The 8809-nt window shown below is 32.0% G+C and overlaps 1 pseudogene; it reads left to right on the plus strand.

Moving 5' to 3' along the window:
• Window positions 1-2192: 2192 nt before the first annotated feature.
• LOC149554366 (auxin-responsive protein SAUR50 pseudogene) lies at window positions 2193-2657 on the plus strand (annotated as a pseudogene).
• The last annotated feature ends 6152 nt before the right edge of the window (window positions 2658-8809 follow it).

The following is an 8809-nucleotide window of genomic DNA, read 5'->3' on the forward strand; positions in this document are numbered from 1 at the left end:
ATCATTATTTATTTCTTTATTCACTAACTCCCTCACCAAATTTGGCAAAGCATTCAAGTTCCTCCAACCTCTTAGCCCTTCTAGCTTTAAGTCAATCACCGCCATACCATCAACCACACTATTTTCCTATCAAAAAATGTGATTCAAATCAAACCTATTGAGGGTGGCTAATAGGTACTTGATATCATCAATAATACTTTTGATAGCCCATCCCTCCCTCATATTGCCTTTAACAGTCTCAATAATGACTTTAGAATCACCTTCAACTTGCACATCCCACCATCCCATACTCAAGACAAACATTATAACCTAGTATAGAGCATCACTTCTACAACATTATTTGAAACATTCCCTAATGGACCAGCATAAGCCAATAGCATCCTTCTCTTACAGTCCTTAACAATCCCTCCCCCCACCGATCCTTCCTTTTTGGTAGCACCATCAAAATTAAGTTTGACCTAGTTAGCAGGCAGGGGTTTCCATCAAGTTCTCTTTCTAGCCATAAGATTAGAGTTATCAATCTCCATAATCCCATCCATCAACGACCATCACTTCACAATTCTAACCTCTAGGGTAGAAGGTGGGAATGCTGGTTTTCTCCAATTGTTGCATCTAATGTTATCAAGTATCAATTTGAAGACCATATCAACCATGACCTTCACCTCCCTTTCCTCATTTTTGAACACCCTGTTATTTTGCTCCTTCCAAATACCCCAACACACCTGGGGGGAATAATCTTCCACAAATTAATAATCAACAAGAGGGTGAAGAGGCCATGATAGTTCACCAAATACCCCATATCCTTATTGAACACCCAATTCACCTCTAACTTCTGGAGAATTTTCCCCCACACCTTGGAAGAAAAGCTACAATGTAGGAAAAGGATTGAGATGCTCTCTTCCTCCCTCTTACACATACAACATCTATTGGGTATTTGGAACCCCCTCTTCCTCAAGTTATCAATAGTGAGAATTATCTCATGGATAGTGGTACACCAGAAAATGTTGATTTTTCAGGATTAAATGGTTAAACCAAACATTTCCCCAGTCATTAGGTTCAAGAGTTTTATCAAATATTAGCTTGTAGGCAGATTTAATCAAGAATTCCCCATCCGAGGTTGCCCTCCAAATGAACTCATCAGTCCTATCTCTTCACAGGATCCTGTACTCTTCCAGCAAAGAATTCAGCTCAATAGTCAGGGCCCTTCCTATCAAGTCATTCCGTTGCAACTTCATCTTCTTCCATTTTCTTCCCGAGCCAATATAATCCACAACCATTCTACCCTGCATGTCTTGGAGATTATATTTGAGAGACTCAAACTTTGTTTTTGACAAAGGTTTATCTATAAGCCATGGATCCTCCCAGAAATTGATCTAGTTACCATTCCCCAAAATCCACCTTACTCCCTCCTTCAAAAGGGTTCTATTTCTCACAATGTTACCCCATATTTTAGAGCCCATAGGAAGATCATTTTTCCAAAAACACTGAGAAAAATTAAGATTACCAAGGTACTTAGCTCTCATTAGATTACTGGATGTTATACATGTGTAGAATACTAAAGTAAAAAATATATAAATTGAATAATTACATTAACTTATTAAATAATAATAAAATAGCTAAATAAAATATTTTATTCTATTAAAAAAAATACATATGATTCCACCTATTCCACTCTTGACATTGGATTTCAGTTTACACTCGATTCCTAAAAGTAATCTGTAAATAGCTCACTTCCGCTAGAATGCTCTTTGTTTGTGGGACCAAATGCAATCACATGCATTCGATCATTTAAAGACATAATCCAGACAATTTCTATACGTAGTGTACCAATTGACAACTATCACCATGCATCACTCCTTCAGAAATCCCTAAGGAACATATCACGTGGTTGGGTCTATTTCAGGAAAAGCTCTACAGTTTATAGAATAGAATCAATAAAGGACCATTTGTTTGTAAGCGACCCTACACTTAACAAGGAGACACATGCCGCTGCTACCATTATGTACAAAAATCATTAAGGGCCACTATTGTTAATTTTAGAGTTTGGCCACATTATTCATACAATGTTTCTTCACCTTTGTTGGGTGGAATATTAATTTTGGTTGCAATATATACACGCACGTATTCTTCATTTTAGCCACAAAGCATTACTTTGCATCTCTATCAATTTATCTTGGTGAAACTGTTCTGCAATGGCAATGATAATCAGATCCCTGTGTAGGTTTGCCAGTGCCCATAAGGCAGTTGTCAGTGCTCTTTCTCCATTAAAGAGAACGAGATATTTCACCTTTGGAGATGATGAGTTAAATGGTAGATCATGTAGTGCTCTTCCAACTGATGTCCCAAAGGGGCATTGTGCAGTTTCTGTAGGCAGTGAACGATCTAGGTTTATAATCCCCACTGAGTATTTGAATCATAATGTGTTCCGGACATTGCTGGATAAGGCCGAGGAAGAGTGTGGATTTGATCATCACTTGGGACTTATCATCCCTTGTGAGGAAATTGCTTTTCAGCAGCTGGCATCTATGCTACAGAGGAAGGACGTGATAAAAAGAAATATGGAGCTTGATGAGCGCAATGATTTACATTCATCAACATTCTGTTCTGCCAGTTCTAACAAAATATTATTGTGCACTAATCTGCGAAGATTTGGTTGAAACGAAAAGAGAGGCTTGGTAAGTGACCAGGCGATACTGTATACAATTTTTGTGTCGATGTCCTGCTGAGCCAGTTGATTGGCATTGTAATTTGTACGGTTTTATTTTGTACAGTGTTGTTAAAAAGATTTAACATCATTACAATTATTAAGTTGATCGACCCTTCGCGTCTGCCACCTTACATCAAGTTTTTTTGCCAAGGTAAGGCATGGCTGTTTGCATTTTTATTCGCACCATTTCTAGAGCTAATGCCAAAAGTCCTCTCCGCTACACATAGGACAACACAATCATTGAATTGATTTTTTAACATGTGAACTATTGTTTGGATATCGTTTCAGTTTCTCAATGGGCCATGAGAATGGTAAAGAATGGTAGAAAGATTCGTTTTCACTTAGGGTCTGTTTGGTTGTTGGAATAGGAATAGGAAAATTGGAATATGTTTTCTATTTTCTATTTGGTTCATTTTTTAAATAAGGAATAGGAATACATATTTCAATTTTGCCTCTAAAATGAGCTTATACTCATTTCAAAAAATAGCTGTTATTAGAATAGTCATCCTTATTCCCATTATGCATTTATGTTCTTCATTCCTATGCCTGCATCTAAACAGGCCCTTAAGATATGGTGCGTTAAGATATGTGGGTAGTGAATGATTTTTAATCTTTAAAATAAAAAGTTAAGAAGAATGTTAAAAAGTAAACTTTAACTTAATTTAGATCTTTTGAAAGGTTAAAAAAATTATTCTGTTCAATTTAAAATAATTCTTATAAGATTTAATCGTTTTCAATTTATTTCAACAATCTATAACAATACTAGTGGTATTCTTTTATTCAAATTCAAATATTAGAGAGAAATGGACTGAGGTTGAAATAAATGATCATAAATAAGCTTGATCATGCACTTTTAATCAATGTTAAAATGTATTCATTTATTTTTATGAGCTAGATATCTATTGTAGAATTTTTTTGACTACTGATCTATTTGAAGATTGTAAAAACTATTGTATGCTATTAAAAATTGACATAGAATTTTTTAATTAAAACTATGATTTACAAGTGCTTTTTTCATATGAATATGTTAGTCTTATCTCTTCTCCTACATGTGTGATTGAATAAATGGATTAGGACTTGTTTATATATTAAGCCAGTAAGAACTAGAAATGTATACATTCATCATTATCATAGATACCATAAAAAAATGAAAACTACACAATTTTATTATCAATCACCAATCCCTTAGATAAGTTACTTGTTAAAAATGAAAAAAAAATAGTTGAAGAAATAGGGTAAATATATTTCATCGTTAATTGACACAAAATATTATTGCATCAAAAAATTTAGTTGTGAGTGTCAAGTGGACATTTATAAGGATGTTGATTCATGTTTACCTTACGCATGTTAGGCAAAATGTGCATAGATCAAATTGTCCTTTTAAAAACGTTCACCATTTTTGCTACATAGAATTGGGAAAGCCTATATGAAAACCTTATAAATATAACGTATCCAATTCCTTATTATGATAGAACCAAAGCCAAGAGTATAGATACATGTTTATATTCTTTCAACATTATATCCCTTAAAGTTGATCTTTGATCCTTTTAACTTGGTACCCTACTGACTCCCCAAATTCCTAACTAACGAGCATTTGCTTCACTTCAAGAAACATATAAGTAATGCATAAGTATTTTCTCATTTAAATAGCAAATTATTTTTGTTTTTTATTTTATGGGAATCAAGTCACAATTATGTAGCACATTATTGAAATCTCTAATAGAGGAGTAATTTAGTTTGTGATATAATGAAAAATTATTTTTTTAGAATATCTTTGTAAGCTTATATATTTTAGGTTCAATTATGATTTCTAACATTTGGATTAATCTAATCCATTCTCCAATACATATAGAGTTTCAGTGATGGAAATGCATTGCACAACTATGTAGAAATGTTGTACTAAGGCATTGAAAAGATGATAAAAATAAAAATAGATATTATATAGTATGAACAACTAAGGATGAGTAGTATGAGTTTAACTCATTATTTTTGAATTTTTCTACCTACTTGAAGGTATTTCCAAGAACATAAATTGTCTTCTAATAGTTAATGCTATAATTATTTTACATTTACATTTCTATTTATTAAGTTGATCTCACATTTGAATTTTGAAGTCAACATTAAATGTTAGAAAATGATACAAAATTTATTGCTATGATCTATTAAAAGGTCTTGGATTGAAAAATCCATCATTGATGAGAGCTTGTGTGTAGTACAATGATCATTATTCCATAATTTTATGAGATATTTGTTAACTAACTAGTATATAGAGTCAAGATGGGAAGAAAATTGCTTTTTATTTATAGAAAATAGATAGCCTAGGTTCTTTTAGGAATGAGATTTGGCTTCCACTTCTCAATATCATGATTTAGACCCAGAGGTGTTATTTACAACAAAAACCCATTCTATAAGGACACCTTGATTGAATCAATACTTATTTACTACAATCAACTACACATTCTACCTTTTAGATCACCTAACACATTTATGCTGTAGTGCCTGCCCCTAGTTTACATTTTTTGAGCTACATTTATGATATGATTGCCAAAACTCTTTTAGGCCAATTTATGGTTGATGAGTAGTATTATTATTTTAGAGATTATCAGATGATGTTTACACTCAGTTTATTATATGATGAGATTACTTGGTACTCTATATTTCGTACATGTATGATGATTATTCAATGGTTTTAGTTATCGATGATGATTAGTTAGATGGCTTATTATTTCATCTGCCTCTTATGGATACTTACCCCATACTGCATGTGTATGGTGTGCGTGTTGTTTTATTTATGTATGGTGTTTCTGATATGGTTAAGGAAGGGAGTCATAGTCACCTGCTAGTCGGGATCTACACGATGCACCACTTCCTGCCATTGCCTGTTTAGCTTAGAATATTGTGTTTGTACATGCGTGGATTTTATGCAGGTTGCAGGTACTGGGTATCGACTTCCCTGAATTGTCAGGATGAGCGTACCCTATCGCACTGTCTCAATGGTAAGAGAGGGGAGATAAACTCTTAAGTCCAAATCCTAAACCCTTTAGCCAATTGTCCTAATTGATAATTAGGACAAGTATCTGAGTTAAGTACCCTCCGAATGCATCAAATGATGTAATTTGGTGATTATAACCCTTCTGTTTGATTTGGTATGTATTTTTCTATGATGGGTTTTCGTATGTTGCTTTATGAGTCCTTGGTGTATTTTCTATTAATTAAGTCTAATTAAAAAAGACTAATTAATGATTTAATTTAATAAGGAATTATTATGATATCTTTATATTTAATTAATTAATTAAATAATTAAATAAAAGAATTAAAATATGGAAATTAAAGTTTAAGATATATTTAGAACAGGATAATATTTATTTAATTTAATAATAATATATTTGGAGTTCATTTTTAAATAAATGTTAAATATTATTGTTATTTAAATTAATTAAATATGTTATCAATTAAGTTCTAAAATAAATTAAAAAGTTGAAAGATATAAATTTATTAAGAATTCTAGATCGCATGATCTAATCATGAGTTAAATATAAGAATTAAATTAAAAGAGTAAATTATAAAAATTAATAATGTTATTTTAATTTCTTAAAAGTGCACATAAGATTTAAAGTAATAAATTAATTAAGAATTGAAGTCAAGTGAAATTTTAAATAAAGTTATTTAATCATTCAACTTATCGTGCATGAAAGTTGAATGCAAAAGAATTAGAAAAGATAATAAAAGTTAATTTGAGTTAACTGAGTTGTGCAAAGAGTCTTCTCGGGTAAACGCACAATTAGTGCCCCGAATTGAGGAGAATTTGCTTATCACAACTTTGGGGGTTCATTTTTGATATACGAAGTTGGACGAGAATTTTTGGGAGACAATTTTGGAAGCGAATTTTAGAAAGCTGATACCAAGAAAGTTTTCCAGAGGAAGGTTATTGAGAGGAGCGAATTCTTTCATAGTTCCTGGAGATTGCATAATAGCATCAGAATCAGGTAGGGTCTGGTGTTTTCGATTATCGATTTAATACGCAATTATCCTTTCCTGTCTTCTTCGTGTCTGGGGTTTGTAAATCTAAAATTCCTTGTGAAGAATACTTAAACATTACGAAATTGGTATTTATCAGTTACTTGTTTATAAACTTCTTCCAACATGAGATTTAAATGGGAAGGGTTGAATTTAATACCGAGATTCTAGATTAACGTTTGGATGAATGACTATATTTTCTATATCAAGATAGAGGAGGAAACAATCTTTCAAGGCATATATTTATATATATATTTTTTTAAAAAAAAAGAAAGAAAGATTAATTAATTATTTTAATATATATATATATAGTTTAAAAAAAATGTTTATATATATATTGATTGTATTTTTTTTTAAAAAATATATATATAAAATAAAATAAAATTAAATATAATAATATTTTTATAAGTTTGTGGGGGGGGAGGGAATTACCCCGTGCCCACCCCCCACGGTCGGCTCAGCCGACAGACCTGCGTCGCAGGTACTGCGACAGCAGGTACGACATACCTGCTGCCGTAGGCCCTGCGTCCGCAGGTCTGCGATAGGCCGTCAGCTTATTTAAGCCGGCGGTTGTATATTGTAAAGTGTTTTTTTTTTTTATTATTTTTTTTATTATTTAAAAAAAAAAAAAAAATATGTATAGTTGTAAATTCATTTATTTATTTTTTATATATATTATTTACAAAAAAATGATTTTTATTATTAATTAAAATTTTTAATTAATAAAATTATTATATATTTTTATTTAATAAAAGTTTTATTTTATTAATACTTAAATAATAAATATTAAATGTATTTCACATAAATGGTAAATATTAAATTATTGATAATTTTAGTTAAAAATTAATAATTTAACAATTAATGGATAGATTAAAATAAGTAATTAGATCAAATGAATATTGATTAATTTAATTAAAATTAGTTTAATTAAGTTAATTAATAATGAATTTTATTTGACTAAATTATAAATTTGGATATTGATTTAATGAAAGTTATTATAGAAATGGGTTATTCGAAAAAGGGTAGTTGTGAAAACTTTGTTACTTGAATTCGACATTAAACTAAATCACAAACCTTACCTTAACTTAAATAATATACTTTCAGATCCAATCTCTGAGACTTTGATGTTGTCTTTGTACTTTGAATGTTTTGGGGTTGGTTTAGCGTTGACCAGTTCAGGTTGTTACCAGAGGCTCGGGGTTTGTGAATGTGATGTCTTGATGATTTGGTCTCGATCTTTCTTAACCTAACCATGGTAATGTGATGAAGTGCTCTATGACATGATTGTGTTTACTGTTTGTGATTGCTTTCCAGTTCCTTGTGTGAAGCTGAGATGTATGTATTTGAGAATACCTAACTTAACCATTTTTGAGTCTCGATCAGTTATATTTGATAACCATTTCTGAGTCTCGATCAGTTATACTTGTATTACTTTCTGGTTGCTCATTAGAGAACCATTGGATTTTGTGACTTATCATTGATGCCTTCAGTTGCTGATAGAGAACTGTCGTGATTACTTGATTACTATTTGATGTTATCTGTTGCTCATGAAGAACTGATATATTTTGTGGATTATCTTTTTATGATATTTTCAGTTGCTCGCATAGGACTGAGATGGTTTTATTATGATTCTTTGATTTATGAGTTCATGAGCTAGGGTAGGTTATCTATGTGTAGAGTCGGGAAGTGGCTTGCAATGGGGGTCGGAGCCCTAAGAGGCTGCCTAGAGAAACCCATTGTAAGTCGTTTTTAATAAGTGAAAACATTTACACTAAATGAGAGAAAATGAACCTAACAAGATAATTGTATGTTTTCTCCCATGCGATGAGTGCTAGTACAGACTAGGATGGGGTAGAGAGGATGCTTGGTTACGACCTTGAATACCATAGTATGCCTCGTCAGTACGAGAGGATACTAGTGGCCGCAGGATCAGTAGGGACCTGGGATTCCTAAGGGATTGCTCGGGTAACTTCTACATGACTTTTGCGATGACACTTTCCCGCTTGCATATTAGGTTTCCTACGTGTCTTGTGGTACCTCTGGGATTTAGATGTCGATCTTTTTAGGAACCCTTGAGTTAGCATA

Source organism: Cupressus sempervirens, chromosome 5 (assembly GCF_028749045.1).
Source record: "Cupressus sempervirens isolate cs-2001-9-10 chromosome 5, ASM2874904v1, whole genome shotgun sequence".
NCBI lineage: Eukaryota > Viridiplantae > Streptophyta > Pinopsida > Cupressales > Cupressaceae > Cupressus > Cupressus sempervirens.